Raw genomic sequence first — 16,927 nt, 5'->3', positions numbered from 1 at the left:
GTTTGCTTGAGAAAGCCTCTATTTTTCTTTCCACTTTTTGAAGCATAATTTAGTAGGATACAGAATTTAGTTTGGTGTTTTTTTTTCTCTCTCTCTCAACACTTTATTTTACTCCACACTCTTCTTACTTGCCTGGTTTCTGAGGATAAGTTAAAAGTAATTATTAAATATTTTTGTTCCTCCATACATGTTTTGCCCTCTGGCTTCTTTCAGAATATTTTCTTTATCTTTGATTCTGTGTAATTTGAAAATTATATGCCTATGTGTAAATCTTTTTTAGGCCTTATTCTGCTCAATATTCTCTGAGTGTCCTGGATGTGTGTCTTGCTGTTTGATATAAATTTGGAGAAATTCCCAGTTATTATTGATTCAAATATTTCCTCTTTTCCATTCTTTTTTTCTCTTTCTGAAATTTTGATTATGCATATGTTACACCTTTTATAATTGTCCCATTGTCCTTAAATATTCTGTTTTTTTGTTTGTCTTTTTTTTGTTTCAGTTTTTGTTCTCTTTGCTTTTTGGTTTTTAAGGATTCTATTCCTATATCCTGAAGCTTAGAGATTCTTTCCTTAGCCATACTCAGTCTACTAATAAGCCCATGAAATGCATTGATTATTTCTGTTACTCTGTATTTTATCTTTAACATTTCTCTTTGGTTATTTCTTAGGATTTCTATCTGTATGTTTACATTTCCCTTTTCTTATTGCATGTTGTTTACTATCTTCAGAGTGCTTAGCATATTATTTATAGTTGCTTTAGACTCCCAAACTGATACTTCCAGCATCCTTGCTATGTCTGGTTTTGATGTTTGCTTTCTCTCTTCAAAAATTTTTGGCTTTTGGTATGCTTTATAATTCTTATTGAGGGCCAGGCATAATGTACAGGCATACCTCAGAGGTATTGTGGATTTGGTTCAGACCAATGCTATAAAGAGAATACCGCAATAAATTAAAGCAAGTCATACAAATTTTTTGGTTGCCCAGTGCATATAGAAGTTAAGTTTACACTATACTGTAATCTATTGTGTGCAATAGTTTATGTCTAAAAAAAGTACATACCTTAACTAAAAAACACTTTATTGCTAAAAAATACTAGCCATCAACTGAGCCTTCATTTGATAGATATTGTCTTGAACCTAGAGTTCAATTTGGAAATACTTACACCTCAGGAATATTGAGTCCTCAGTTCCGTGAGTGCTTTATATTTTTCCATTTATTTTTTAATTTTTATTAATATTTCATAGATTTCAGTGCGCAACTTTTACACATATTTTGTAATATTTATTCCTAGGTATTTCATATTTTATTCTATTGTAAATGGCATTTTAAATTCATTTCCCAGCCATTCATTGATAGCATACAGCAGTTCAATTTATTTTTTGTATGTCAATCTTGAATTCTGCAACTATGCTACTCTCACTTATAAGATGTAGCAAGTTTGTTTGTTTGTTTGTTTTTGATTCTATAGAATCTGTGAATACAGATAGCTTTACCTACCTTTCTTCCAACCTGGAAGCCTTCATCCCCACCTTTTTCTCTTGTATTCTTTCACTGGCTGGAGTTTTCACCACAGTGTTAAATAGAAATGGTGAAAATGGACATCTGTTTCTGATTTTAGTTGAACGTATTCACGCTTTCCCTAATAATTATGTGTTACCTGTAGTTTGATAATTTTAATCAGGAATCGATGTTAGGCCTTCCTGCATCTATGTTGATGATTGTACTTTTTTTTCTGCTTTATTCTGTTAGTATGTTGAATTTCATTGCTTGATTTTTTTTAAGGATTCCCTCCGATAGTGAGGTTGAAACTGGAGTCTCTGAACATTCCTATCTCAATATTTACTCGTCACTTAATACTAATTAGAACTTTTTACAAAATGCCTACCTGGTCCCATTTTCTCATTAGCTAGCTTAGACTGTATTTGAGCTGGGAGGATCCTTTGTCCTAGACTATCACAGCAGCTATGTGGACCTGAAGAGAAAGAAAAATTGAAGCAATTTTTTTAAAAGAGCTTTTCTAAGAAAGTTAAGAGGAGAAGAGAGATTCTGAAAGGAGAGAGGGTCCTAATGAGCACTACAGGCAGGAGCAAGAGCTTTGATCCTCATTGCTTCTCCCACTAAACAGTCTATCTCAGATACCTTGGTTCAATCTATGTTCTTGACCCACACACCACATAATAACTTTTCCTCTTCAGGATTAAGGGATTTGAACTCCCTCTAGAGGCTGAAGTGTGCCAATAACAGCAAGTCTGTACAACATTAAATGCCATATGTGTTGAAAGAAAGCCAAGCATGAAAAACTATGAGAATAATGAAGAGGCAGTGACTGGGTCTAATGCAATACAGGCAAACCTCAGAGATATTGCGAGTTCAGTTCCAGACCCCTGCAATAAAATGAACATCAAAATAAAGTAAGTCACACAGATTTTTGTTTGATTTCCCAGTACATATAAAAGTTATGTTTAGACTATACTGTAGTCTGCTAAGTGGGCAATAGCATTGTGCCTAAAAAATAGACATACTTTAATTTAAAAATACTTTATCTCTAAAAAATGCTAACCATCACCTAAGTCTTCAGTAAGTTGCAACCTCTTTGCTCATGGACAATTTGAAAAAAAATGCTAGAATTACCAAAATATGACACAGAAACATGAGGGAAGCAAAGACAGTTGGAAAAATGGTGCCAGTAGACTTATTTGATTCAGAGTTGCCACAATTATTTACATTGTAAAAAGGAAATGCAATATCTGCAAAGTGCAACTAAATAAGGTATGTCTATAAATTTTAAAGGCTTTGCATAAAAGGTAATGGAGTGATTGAAAGAATGAGCATATGAGGGTTGCATTGATCTAGTTCAGGGGTCCCCAACCTCCAGGCTGTGGACTGCTACTGGTCCTTGTCCTTGTCCTATTAGGAATCAGGCTGCACAGCAGGAGGTGAGCAGTGGGCAAGTGAGCAAAGCTTCATCTGCTGCTCCCCATCGCTCCCTGTTGCTCCTCACCCCCCATCACTGGAAAAATTGCCTTCCACAAAACTGGTCCCTGGTGCCCAAAAGTTTGGGGATTGCTACTCTAGTTCATACTTGAATGCAAAAATTTCATCATTCTGAATGCTTGAAAATACACATAAATTATAGGGTGCATATTTCTATTTGGGAAATGAGATATGTCTTGGTTCTCTTTCTGGAATTTCTCTAAGTTTCTCATTGCCATTCCTGGCTGACATCTTTGCAGACATGCTTAGCTTTCCCTGAGACATGGTGTATGACACAAGACTCTTTCAGTCTCTATTGGAATGGTACAAGCCTGGAATCTTCCAAAGGATTTTGAAGCCCCCACATACCCCAGATACAAGATAAGATATTTTGAAATAGAATAACAAGACAGACCTTTATCTCTTCTGCTTATGTCTCTTCCATATTAGCCTTCCAAATAGGTTGGTGATGTTTAGGAGGGAGGAGCCACCCAACAAGAAGCACAAAGTGATTCTTTTCTTCAACACTGGGAAATAATGGGTTTGTTTTGAATGCTGTGTGCTGGCGGCAGGTGATCATTAAGGATTTAAACTATTTTCCCAGTTGTGTTTTAATGAAACTCTTGCTCTGGGGTTTAAGAAATCTCCCTCTCTGATGACTTTATTCAGTGGCTGCTTGTAAGCAAGACAATTTTACATAAAAGGTATAAAGCCTGGTCTTATTAATGACATTAGAAGTTTCTGTTTTGTAATTACAAGCCAGGGAATCTAGAACCACTAGATCTCATAAGAAAAAAAAAAAAAAAAAGACAGGCATTTTAATACAAACCATGCATATCCATCAAGAAAAACTCTTTGCTGTGCTGTTTGCAGCAAGAAATACCATGGGCTTTTCCGTAGTTCTATTTCATTTTATTTATTTATTTATTTATTTATTATTTTTAAGCACTTTATTGGAATATAATTGCTTTACACTCTTGTACCAGCTTTTGAGGTACACCAAAGTGAATCAGCTGTATTTATACATATATCCCCATATCTCCTCCCTCCTCTGACACCCTCCTGCACTCCCTGTCCTGGCCCTCTAGGGCATCACCCATCATCGACTTGATCTCCCTTTGTTATACAGCAACTTCCCACTAGCTATCTATTTTACAGTTGGTAGTGTAAATATGTCTATACTACTCTCTCACTTCGTCCCACCTTCCCCTTCACCCTCCCCAACCCCGTGTCCTCCAGTCCATTCTCTGCATCTGCATCCTTATTCTTGCCCTGTCACAGCGTTCACAGGGTTCATCAGAACCTTTTTTTTTTTTTTAGACTCCGTATATATGAGTTAGCATAAAGTATTTGTCTTTTTACTCTGGCTTACTTCACTCTGTATAACAGACTCTAAGTCTATCCACCTCATTACATATAGCTCTCTTTCTTTCCTTTTTGTGTCTGAGTAATATTCCATTGTATATATGTGCCACATCTTCTTTATCCATTCATCTGTTAATGGGCATTTAGGTTGCTTCCATGTCCTGGCTATTGTAAATACTGCTGCAGTGAACATTGTGGTACATGTTTCTTTTTGGATTATGGTTTTCTTTGGGTATATGCCCAGGAGTGGGATTACTGGGTCATATGATAGTCCATTTTTAGCTTTTTAAGGAACCTCCAAAATGTTTTCCATAGTGGTTGTACCAACTTACATCCCTACCAATAGTGCAGGAGGGTTCCCATTTCTACACACCCTCTCCAGTATTTATTGTCTGTAGATTTTTGATGATGGCCATTCTGACCCGTGTGAGGTGATACCTCATTGTGGCTTTGATTTGCATTTCTCTGATGATTAGTGATGGTGAGCATCTTTTCATGTGTTTGTTGGCCATCTGTGGTCTTCTTTGGAGAAATGTCTATTTAGGTCTTCTGCCCATTTGTGGATTGGGTTATTTGCTTTCTTGGTATTAAGCTGTATGAGCTGCTTCTATATTTTGGAGATGAATCCTTTGCCCGCTGCTTCATTGGCAAGTATTTTCTCCCATTCTGAGGGTTGTCTTCTTGTCTTGTTTATGGTTTCTTTCGCTGTGCAAAAGCTTTTAAATTTCACTAGGTCCCATTTGTTTATTCTTGATTTTATTTCCATTATTCTAGGAGGTTGGTCACACAGGATCTTGCTTTGATATATGTCATAGAGTGTTCTGCCTATGTTTTCCTCTAGAAGTTTTATAGCGTCTGGCCTTACATTTAGCTCTTTAATCCATTTTGAGTTTATTTTTATGTATGGTGTTAGGAAGTGCTCTCATTTCATTCTTTTACATGTTGCTGTCCAATTATCCCAGCACCAGTTATTGAAGAAGTTGTCTTTTTTCTGTTGTATATTCTTGCCTCCTTTGTCAAAGATAAGGTGCCCATATGTGCTTGGGTTTACCTCTGGGTTCTCTATTCTGCTCCATTGATCCAGATTTCTATTTTTTTGCCAGTACCATACTGTCTTGATCACTGTGGCCTTGTAGTATAGTTTGAAGTTCGAAAATCTAATTCCACTGACTCCATCTTTCCTTTTCAAGATTGCTTTGGCTATTCAGGGTCTTTTGCATTTCCATGCAAATCATAAGATTTCTTATTCTAGTTCTGTGAAAAATGCCGTTGGTAATTTGATAGGGATTGCATTGAATCTGTAAACTGCTTTGGGGAGTATAGTCATTTTCACAATGTTGAGTCTTCCAATCCAAGAACATGGTATATCTCTCCATCTGTTTGTGTTGTCTTTGATTTCTTTCATCAGTGTCTTATAGTTTTCTGCATACAGGGCTTTTGCCTCCTTAGGCAGCTTTATTCCTAGGTATTTTATTCTTTTTGTTGCAATGGTAAATGGGAGAGTTTCCTTAATTTCTCTTTCTGTTCTTTTGCTGTTAGTATATAGCAATGCAAGAGATTTTTGTGCATTAATTTTGTATCCTGCTACTTTACTAAATTCATCAGTTAGTGCTAGTAGGTTTCTGGTAGAATCTTTAGGGTTTTCTATGCATAATATATCATCTGCGAAGAGTGACAATTTTACTTCTTTTCCACTTTGGATTCCTTTTGTTTCATTTTCTTCTCTGATTGCTGTGGCTAAAGGTTCCAAAACTATGTTGAATAATAATGATGAGAGTGGCCACCCTTGTCTTGTTTCTGTTCTTGGAATTCTTTCAGTTTTTCACCATTTAGAATGATGTTGGCTTTCGGTTTCTCATATATGGCTTTTCTTATGTTAAGATAATTTCCTTCTATGCCCATATTCTGGAGAGATTTTATCGTAAATGAACGCTGAATTTTGTCAAAAACTTTATCCACATCTATTGAGAAGATCATATGGTTTTTATCCTTCAACTTGTGAATATGATGTATCACATCGATTGATTTGCATATATTGAAGAATCTTTGCATTCCAGAAATAAACCCCACTTGATCATGGTGTATGATCTTTTTAATGTGCTGTTGGTTTCTGTTTGCTAGTATTTTGTTGAGGATTTTTGCATCTATATTAACCAGTTATATTGGCCTGTAATTTTCTTTGTTTGTGACATCTTTGTCTGGTTTTGGTATCAGGGTGATGGTGGCCTTGTAGAATTGTTGCAGAAAAAAAAACTGATCCCACGAGAAACCAAGCACAACACTCGGAGAGTTGGAGAACTCAGGTTTATTAAGCCAGCGGACCCAGACGAGCTAACGCTCCAAAATTCTGGGGCCCCATTTCAGGGGAGTCTTCTTATATAGGTTAAAACATACAGCTATAATTGGTACAAACTGATTGGCTACAAATTACTATAGGTCATGGGCAGTTACAGAGCGCAGGAGTTGCCAGGGGTTACACACATAGTAGGGGGTCCTAACAGGAACTTGTAGGAACCAGACATTCCATTCCTATCAGGACTAAGGTCACAATTTGCATTCTCACATTGGTTGCTGGTTGAAGTTAATGGTCACTTAACAAGTCTATGTGCAAAGGGTCTCAAACAAAGGCTTGGGGGGGGTGGGTGTCTGAGAGCGAGACAGTCTTCCCTTATCTGATGACTCTTAGTAATTCATTTTACTGTTTAACTGAGAGTGGCGAGCAGGCCTTTGCAAGATAGAGAAGAGGAAGTTTCAATTTCCTCATCAGAATGAGTTTGGGAGTATTCCTCCTTCTGCAATATTTTGGAAGAGTTTGAGAAAGATAGGTGTGAACTCTTCTCTAAGTGTTTGATAGAATTCACCTGTGAAGCCATCTGGCCCTGGGCTTTTGTTTGCTGGGAGATTTTTAATCACAGTCTCAATTTCCATGCTTGTTATTGATCTGTTCATATTTTCTATTTCTTCCTGGTTCAGTCTTGGAAGATTGTACTTTTCTAAGAATTATTCATTTCTTCTTGTTTTTCCAATTTATTGGCATATGGTTGCTTGTAGTGGTCTCTCATGACCTTTTGTATTTCTGCAGTCAGTTTTACTTCTCCTTTTTCATATCTTATTCTGTTGATTTGTTTCTTCTCCCTTTTTTTCCTGATGAGTCTGGCTAATGGTTTATCAATTTTGTTAATCTTCTCAAAGAACCATATTTTACTTTTATTTATCCTTGCTATTGTGTCCTTGATTTCTTTTTCATTTATGTCTGATCTGATATTCATGTTTTCTTTCCTTCTGCTCGCTTTGGGATTTTTTATTTCATTTATTTTATAATGAAATTATTGGCTATATTCATTCTAGAGAGTTCTGTGAGGGTACAGATCCAGGCAAACAAACTGTTAAATTTAATACAATATTATATGGAACACTTGGGGAGAATATACACCAGGGTCAGAAAAATGTTCCATTAAGGGTTAGATAGAAAATATTTTAAGCTTTTTAACCCATATGATCTCTGTCACAACTACTCAACTCTGCTCTTATGATGTGAAATCAGCCATGGGCAACACATAAATGATACACATGGCTGTTTTCTAAGAAAATTTTAATTTATGGACATCAAATTTGAATTTTGTATAATTTTCATTTGTTTTAAAAATATTATTTTTCGATTATTAGTCAAACATTAACAAATGTAAAAGATACATTCTTAGCTCACAGAAAAAGGCAACAGAACAGATTTGGCCCATGGTTTGCTAACTTCTAACATGGACTAGTATCAGAACCCTCTTACCACTGTTCAAGAAGTACCTGACAGAATGGAAGAGAATATGGTTCTTTGTGTCAGGTGTGACCATATGTATCACTCTTACAGAGGCATTGGAGTTGGTAAAATGTTGAAAGATATTTAAACCTTAAAACAAAGATGTTGTCTGCACTCCACTCCTCCCGATAGTAACTGTTCCAATGACTAAAGAAGTTCATATGAGGGAATTCTTCCCAATGTCTTAATTCAATCCATTGTGCTAGGGGTAAAAATGTGTCATCCGAATGAGACCAAACTCCAAACACTAATGCATCTGAATTGTTTCTCCATAAAACTCCATCACATGGGAAGAGTTTAGTTGTAGGCATAAATCATAATAAGAGGGTAGTTTCTGCAGTAAGGGTGTAGATGAGCACAATCCATCTAAATGGGCATGAACATATCAGACTTCTTTTCACCTGGAAAGAATCTTTGTCAAGTTTAGAGTCCATTTTATACTAAAATCTGATGATGAAATGAACTACTTCCAGAGACATGTGTTTCTCACACTGGAAAAAAATATAAGTATGGGGAACTCATTGATTTTTAGAGGTTATATACCCCAAAAAGTTTTCTATATCATGGCAAAAATAAATGTCTTTGGTCTGGAGTAGCTAACTTAGGAAGATAATTTCATTAATATTATTCTATTTACCTACCTATGTATCCAGCCACCTACTATAAAACAGTAAATTTTTTAGAATGATTTATCTTTTAAAACTGATTATTCATGTAAATTATAACCAAAAAATTGCCTGTCATTCAATATGTTTTATAACAGAAGTAAAGCATTCTTTCTGGGGTGTTTAAGATCAATTTAGTAAGTCATCCTAGATAGGCAGTTCCAAGGATGCGTATGACTTCAAATCTAAATAGGCTTTTGAAAGCTTAATAGACTAGATCCACAAGTAATAATTGACATAGCATATATATTGCCTGCTGTATATTAACCTTATAATAAATACTATGTTGCCACTAATAATTATTAACTATTGAGTATTTATCATACACCAGAAATGTTGGAAATAATAACATCCTGAAATTCTGGGATAAAATCCACTTTGCCATATTCTATTATTAACTTCAAAATATGGTGTGATTAGATTTTCTAAATGTTAAGAAAATTTGCATAAAAGTTTATGAAGGGTACTACAGTTTTCCTTTAACATCCTGTAGTTTTCTTTCCTTATAATATCTTTATCTAGTTTTAGTATAACTGGCCTCTAAGAATGCTGGCCTCTTAAAATAATATAGAATATATTCCCTCTTCTTCATACAGAGTTTAAGTATACATTTGTATTATTTATTCCTTAAATGTTTGGTGAAATTTATGAGTGAAGTCATCTATGACTGAGGTTTCCTTTATGGGAAGTTTCGTAACCAAAAACTCAATTTTTTAAATAGATATAATTGTATTCAGTTAATCTCTTTCTTCTTGAGACATCTTTGTAGTCTCTGTCTTTCAAATAATTTTTCTTTTCATTTATATTGTCAAATTGATTGGCATAATATTCTTCTTATTATTTTCTCATCATCTTTTTTTTAACATATTTAGTATCTGTAGGATATGTAGTGATGTCATTGCTCTCCTTCTTGATGTGGCAATTTACACCTTATTCCTTTTTCATGTGTGATAAATCTGGATAGACCTTTATCTCAAAGAACCAGATTTTGACTACATTGATTTTCATTATTGATATTTCTGTATTCTGTTATTGATTCCTCTTCTCATATTCACTATTTATTAATTTCTTACTTTGAGTTTAGTTTGTTGTTACGTTTATAGTTTATTGCAGTGGAGGCTCAGAAAATTGATTTTAGTAATTTCTTCTTTTCTGATATAGGGATAGAGTGCTGTATATTTTCCTCTAAATAATACTTTAGTAGCATCCATAAATTATAATATGGAGTGCTTTCAGCTTAATTCAGTTAAATATTTTTAATTTCTTGTTGATTTCTTAGAGGAATGAACTTAGAGAAATTAGAGGAGTGTTATGTAGTTTATAAATATTTGGGAATTTTCTGAGTATCTTTCTTTTGTTGATTTCTTATCAAAAATGATTCTTTGAATAACTTGAAAACTTTAAAACTTATTGAGAGTGTTTCATGACCTATGATTTGGTCAACCGTGGAAAACATTATGTGTGCACTTGAAGAAAATGTGTATACTACTGCTCTTGAGCATAATGTTCTATAAATGTTCAATTAGGTCAAGCTGTTTAACATTGATGTTCAAGTCTTCCACATTCTAGTTGATTTTATGTGAACTTTTTTTTCAGTCCAGGGAGAGGGAGATTGAAATTTATGACAGTATTTGTTCATTTGTCTATGTCTGCTTGTGTTTCTATCAATTTGTTCCAAAAAAAAGTCATGCTATTAAGTGGATAAACAATTAGAATTGGTATGTCTTCTTGTGGAATTGACTCCTTATCACTATTAAATGATATTCTTTTGCCATATGCAGCAACGTGGATGGACCTGGAGATTATCATACAAAGTAAAGTAAGTCAGACAAAGACAAATAAATGATATTGCTTATATGCAGAATCTAAAAGAAATGATACAAATGAACTTATTTACAAAACAGAAACAGACTCACAGACTTAGGAAATGAATTTATGGTTATGGGCGGGGGAAGGGTGGAGGGGAGGGATAAATTGGTGGTTTGAGATTGACAAGTACATACTACTATGTTTAAAATAGATAACCAACAAGGATCTACTGTAATAAATAAATAAAGTAAATAAATAAATAAATAAATAATAAAATGATCTTTTTCTGCAATAGTATCATTTACTATATTGTCCTTGATTTTAATGTAGCCACTCCTGTTTTCATTTTGTTAGTGTCAACATGTTATATATCTATCCTTTATTTGACATATTTTGTCTGTATTTAAAGTTCATTACTTATAGGAAGTATTTAGTTACTTTAAAAATACAATTTTGTCATTTTTGATCCAATCTGACAATCTCTACATTTTAATTAAAGTGCTTAGATCGTTTACTTTGAATGTAATTATTAGCATCGGTTTTAAATCTACTACATTACTAGTTCCATTCGTTTCATCTATTTTTACCTGTTTGCTTTTGGATTAAGTTCATTTTATACTTTTATCTTTTTGGTAATATTATTAATTACAACTTTTTATTTTGTCATTTTAGTGCTTTAGTGTTTGCATCAGTGTTACGCCTAATATATGCAATGTTGGTCAGGCTCAGTTTTCAAGAATGAAGTCAGTATTAGAAGTAATGGGGCAAGGGGCAGAGACCCCTACTGTAATCACATGCTGAATTATTGTCCTCCCAGAGAGCAGGCTCCTACAGTTTCCTCCAGTCCATGGAAGTGCTAGGAGCAGGACAGACCATTGTGGCCATGGAGCTGCTGCCTGCCTCACTGCATGCTGAACCATGGCTCCTGGTCAGCCCACTGTGCCGCCTCACTGTCGTTACCCTCCAGGTCCCCTTCTTCCTCACTTCATTCCATGTCGTCCACATCCTCCTCCTGAGTGGCATCTGTGGGACTCTCTTCCTTCTCCATCTTCTGCATCTCCTCTAGAGACTTCTGGTCATTGGGGTCCAAACTTAGTGCTATGCTATAGTGATTCATTACTTCCTGATACTCACTGACAACTACAAGGAAGTCTCCTAGGATCCAATGCAGGGCACAGTCACTTAGGTTAGCTAGCGGGTTCCTCAGCAAAGCAATTCCATCTTCATATTTCTGTTCTCTGCTAAATAGTTCTGCTTTTTTCAGAACTCATCATAATTTATTTGAAGTCATGTTATACTTCTTCATGAATACAATAACAATTCTAAAAAAGTGTTCCTTTTTATCTCCTCCCAGTATTTTTGCCTTTTTAATTCTACATATAATAAATTCAGGGACACTTTATTAATTTTGCATTAGTCAATTAAATTTAAATAAATATAAATAATAAAAACATATTTTAACCATGTAGTTATACTTTCAATACTCTTCTTTCCTTTCTGTAAATCTACATTTCTCTTGGTATCATTTCTTTCTGCCTGAAGGACTTTCTTTAACATTTCTTGTAAGTCTGTTAGTGATCAATTTTTCAGGTTTTATATGACTCAAGACTTTTTATTTCATCTTCATTTGTGAAAGATATTTTTGCTGGGTAAATAATTCTATGCTAATATTTTTCCTTTCAGTATTTAAAATATTTTGTCCACCTTCTTTTGCCTCACACATTGTTTTTGAGATTTTTTTAAATTTAGATATAATTGATGTACAATATTATATAAGTTAAAGGTGTACAACATAGTGACTCACAATTTTTTAAAGCTTATGCTATACTTATAGTTCTTATAAAATATTAGCTATATTCCCTGTGATGTAGAATATATTGTTGTAACATTTATTTTATACATCATAATTTGGACCTCTTTATCCCCTACCCCTATCTTGTGCCTTTGCTCTTCCCTCTCCCACCTGGTAACCACTAGTTTCTTCTCTATATCTGTGAGTTGGTTTCCCTTTAATATATTCACTAGATTGGTTATTTGTTAAATTCCACATATAAGAGATACGGCATTTGTCTTTCTCTACCTAACTTATTTCACTTAACATAATACTCTCTAAGTTCATCCATGTTGTGCCAAAAGACAAAATTTCATTCTTTTTTATGGCTGAGTAGTATTACATCGTATATAAATACCACACCTTCTTTATCGATTCTTCTGTTAATGAAAACTTAGGTTGCTTCCATAACTTGGCAATTATAAATAATGCTGCTATGAATATTGGGGCACGTGCATCTTCAAATTAGTGTTATTTTTTTCAGGTGCATACTCAGGAGTAGAATTGCTGGGTCATATGGCAGCTCTATTTTTAGTTTTTTTAGAAACCACCATACTGTTTTCCACAAGTAGCTACACAAATTTACATTCCCACCAACAGTGTAGGAGGGATCCATTCTCTCCACATCCTTGCAAATATTTGTTATTTGGGGTCTTTTTGATGATAGCCACTCTGACAAGTGTGATGTGTTATCTCATTGTGATTTTACTTTGCATTTCTCTGATGGTTAATGATGTTGAGCATTTTTTCATGTGCCTGTTGGCCATTTGTATGTCTTCTTTGGAAAAAAGTCTGTTCAGGTCTTCTTCCCATTTTTTCAGTAAGGTTGTTTTTTACATTTTGTTGTATGAGCTTTTTATGTATTTTGGATATTAACCCCTTCTTTGTCATATCAATTACAAATAATTTCTCCCATTCAGCAGGTTAACTTTTCTTTTGGTTGATGATTTTCTTTGCTGTACAGAAACTTTAAAGTATTATTAGGTTCCATTTGTTTATTTTTGCTCTTATTTATTTTGCTTTAGGAGATAGATCCAAAAAATATTGCTATGATTTATGTAAAATAATGTTCTACCTATGTTTTGTTCTAGGATTTTTATGGTTTCCAGTTTTATGAGTTTATTTTTGTATATGGTGTTAGAAAAGTTCTAATTCCATTCTTTTACATATAGATGTCCAGTTTACCCAGCACTAATTATTGAAGAGTTTGTGTTTTTTTCCATTCTTGCCTCCAGTGTTACACATTAATTGATGGTAAGCGCATGGGTTTATTTTTAGGCTCTCAATTCTGTTCCATAGATCTATGTGTCTTTTGTTGTGTCAGGGCCACACTGTGTTTTTTTATTTATTTTTTATTGAAGTATAGTTGATTTACAATGTTTCAGATGCACAGCAAAGTGATTAAGTTATATATATATACACACATATATATATATTCTTTTTCAGATTCTTTTCAATTATAGGTTATTACATGATATTGAATATAGTTCCCAGTGCTATACAGTATATCCTTGTTGCTTATCTATTTTATACATATTAGTTTGTATCTGTTAGTCACATACATCTAATTTGTCCTTTACCACTTCCCACTCCCCATTGGTAACCACAAGTTTGTTTTCTACATCTGTCAGTCAGTTTCTGTTTTATATATACATCCAAATAAGTTCATTTGTATTATTATTTTTAGATTCTATATATAAGTGATATCATATGATACTTGTCTTTCTCTCTCTGACTTACTTCACTTAGTATGATAATCTCTAGGTCCATCCATGTTGCTGCAAATGGCATTATTACATTTTTTATGGCTGAGTAACAATCCATTGTGTATATGTACCAAATCTTCTTTACCATTCATCTGTCAATGAACATTTCGGTTGCTTCCATGTCTTGGCTATTGTAAGTAGTGTTGCAATGAACATTGGGGTGCATGTAATATTTTCTAATTATGCCTTTCTCTAGATATATGCCCAGGAGTGGGATTGCAGGATCATATAGTAGCTCTACTTTTAATTTTGTAAGGAACTTCCATACTGTTCTGCATAGTGGCTGTACCAATTTACATTTCCACCAAGAGTGAAGGAGGGTTCCCTTTTTCCACACCCTTTCCAGCATTTATTATTTGTATATCTTGTGATGATGGCTGTTCTGATTGGTGTGAGGTGATACCTCATAGTAGATTTGATTGGCATTTCTCTAATAATTATCAATGTTGAGCATGTTTTCACGTGCCAGTTCCCTATTTGTATATCTTCTTTGCAGAAATGTCTATATGAGTCTTAGGCTCATTTTTTTGATTGGGTTTTCTTTTTTTATATATTGAGCTGTATGAGCTGTTTGTATATTTTGGAAATTAATCTCTCGTTGGTCACATAGTTTGAAAGTATTTCTCCCATTCCATATGTTGTATTTTCATTTTGTTAATGGTTTCCTTTGCTGTGCAAAAGATTTTAACTTTAATTAGATCCCATTTGTTTATTTTTGCTTTTGTTTCCATTACTCAAGAGACAGATCCAAAAAATATTGCTGTGATATATATCAGAGTGTTCTGCCTGTTTTCCTCCAGGAATTTTATACTGTCCAGATTACATTTAGTTGTTAACTCCATTCTGAGTTTATTTTTGTTTATGGTGTTATAGGATGTTCTAATTTTATTCTTTTACATGTAGCTGTCCAGTTTTCCCAGCACCACTCTTTGAAGAGTCTTTTCTCTTTTGAATATTCTTTCTCTTTTGAATATAAAATGTTTTTCTCCATTGTATATTCATGCTTCTTGGGTTGTATATTAATCGTCAGTACATGCATGGGTTTATTTTTGAGTTTCCTATCCTGCTCCATTGATCTATGTCTCTGTTTTTGTGCAAGTACCATGATTTTTTGATTACTGTAGTTTTGTAGTATAGTCTGAAGTCAGGGAGCCTGATTCCTGTAGCTCCATTTTCCTTTCTCAAGAGTGTTGTGGCTATTGGGGGTCTTTTGTGTTTCAATACAAATTTAAAAAAAATTGTTCTAGTTCTGTGAAAAATGTCATTGGTAATTTTCAGGGATTGCACTGAATCTGTACATTGCTTTGAGTAGTAGAGTCATTTTTAACAAAATTGAGTCCTCCAATTCAAGAGCATGATATATCTTTCCATTTGTTGGTGTCATCTTCAATTTATTTCAACATCGTCTTACAGTTTTTGGAGTACAGGTCTTTTGCCTCCTTAACTAAGTTTATTCCTAGGTATTTATCTTTTTGATGCAATGATAAATAGAATTGCTTCCTTTTTCAGATAGTTCATTGCTAGTGCATAGAAATCCAATATATTTCTGTATATTAATTGTGTATCCGGCAACTTTACTGAATTCATTGATGAGCACTGGTATATTCTGTTTGTTTCTTTAGGATTGTCTGGAGAGTTTTTATCATAAATGGATGTTGAATTTGGTCAAAAGCTTTTTTTTTGTATCTAATGAGATGATCATATGGTTTTTATTCTTCAATTTGTTAATTTGGTGTATCACATTGATCTGTGGTTATTGATTATTCCTTCCATTACTGGGATAAATTCCACTTGATCATCAAATATGATCCTTTTAATGTATTGTTGGATTTGGTTTGCTAATATTCTGTTGAGGATTTTTGCATCTATGTGCATTAGCGATATTGACCTGTAATTTTCTTATTTAGTTTAATCTTTGCCTGGTTTTGGTATCAGGATGATGCTGGCTAGATAGAATGAGATCAATGAGTTCAGGAGCATTCCTTCCTCTGCAAGTTTTTGGAATGGTTTTTAGAAGGATAGGTGCTAACTCTTCTCTAAATGTTTGGTGGAATTCGCCTGTGAAGCCATTTGGTCCTGGTCTTTTGTTTACTGGGAGTTTTTAATTTGCTGATTCAATTTCTTTAAGGGTAATTGGTATGTTCACATTTTCTCTTTCTACCTGGTTCAGTTTGAGAGATTGTATGTTTCTAAAAATTAGCCCATTTCTTTTTTTTATATTGTATATATATATATACATATGCATATATGTATATATACTTATTTACACATACACTTACATACATACATATTGCTTGCAGTTAAATACATTGTTTTATTATAACTCAATTGACACCCTAATTTTGTGTATATCTGCATTAAAGTAATGAATTTGTTCATATACTGTATGTATACATATATGTAATAAGTACATACATTGCTCATTTTACATCAGTGAAAATATACTTAGCATCAGATGCAGTAGGAAATTCACACAAAATGATTTTTATTAATTAGATAACAATCTAACTTCAAATGTACCTTATTGCTTAACTTATCTTCAAGGAAACAAGTCTAGAAACTTAAAAGGTAAATTTAATTACAGTGGACTGCTTCCTGGCACTGTTTTGGGTTAGCATAATGTTTGATTTCTCTGACATGGAAATAAATAATTAAAAATATAAATACCATTTTATATCATTTTAATGAAAATAAAGAATAATCTCTGC

The sequence above is a fragment of the Hippopotamus amphibius genome, chromosome X (assembly GCF_030028045.1).
Source record: "Hippopotamus amphibius kiboko isolate mHipAmp2 chromosome X, mHipAmp2.hap2, whole genome shotgun sequence".
NCBI lineage: Eukaryota > Metazoa > Chordata > Mammalia > Artiodactyla > Hippopotamidae > Hippopotamus > Hippopotamus amphibius.
This window is presented reverse-complemented; position numbering follows the sequence as displayed.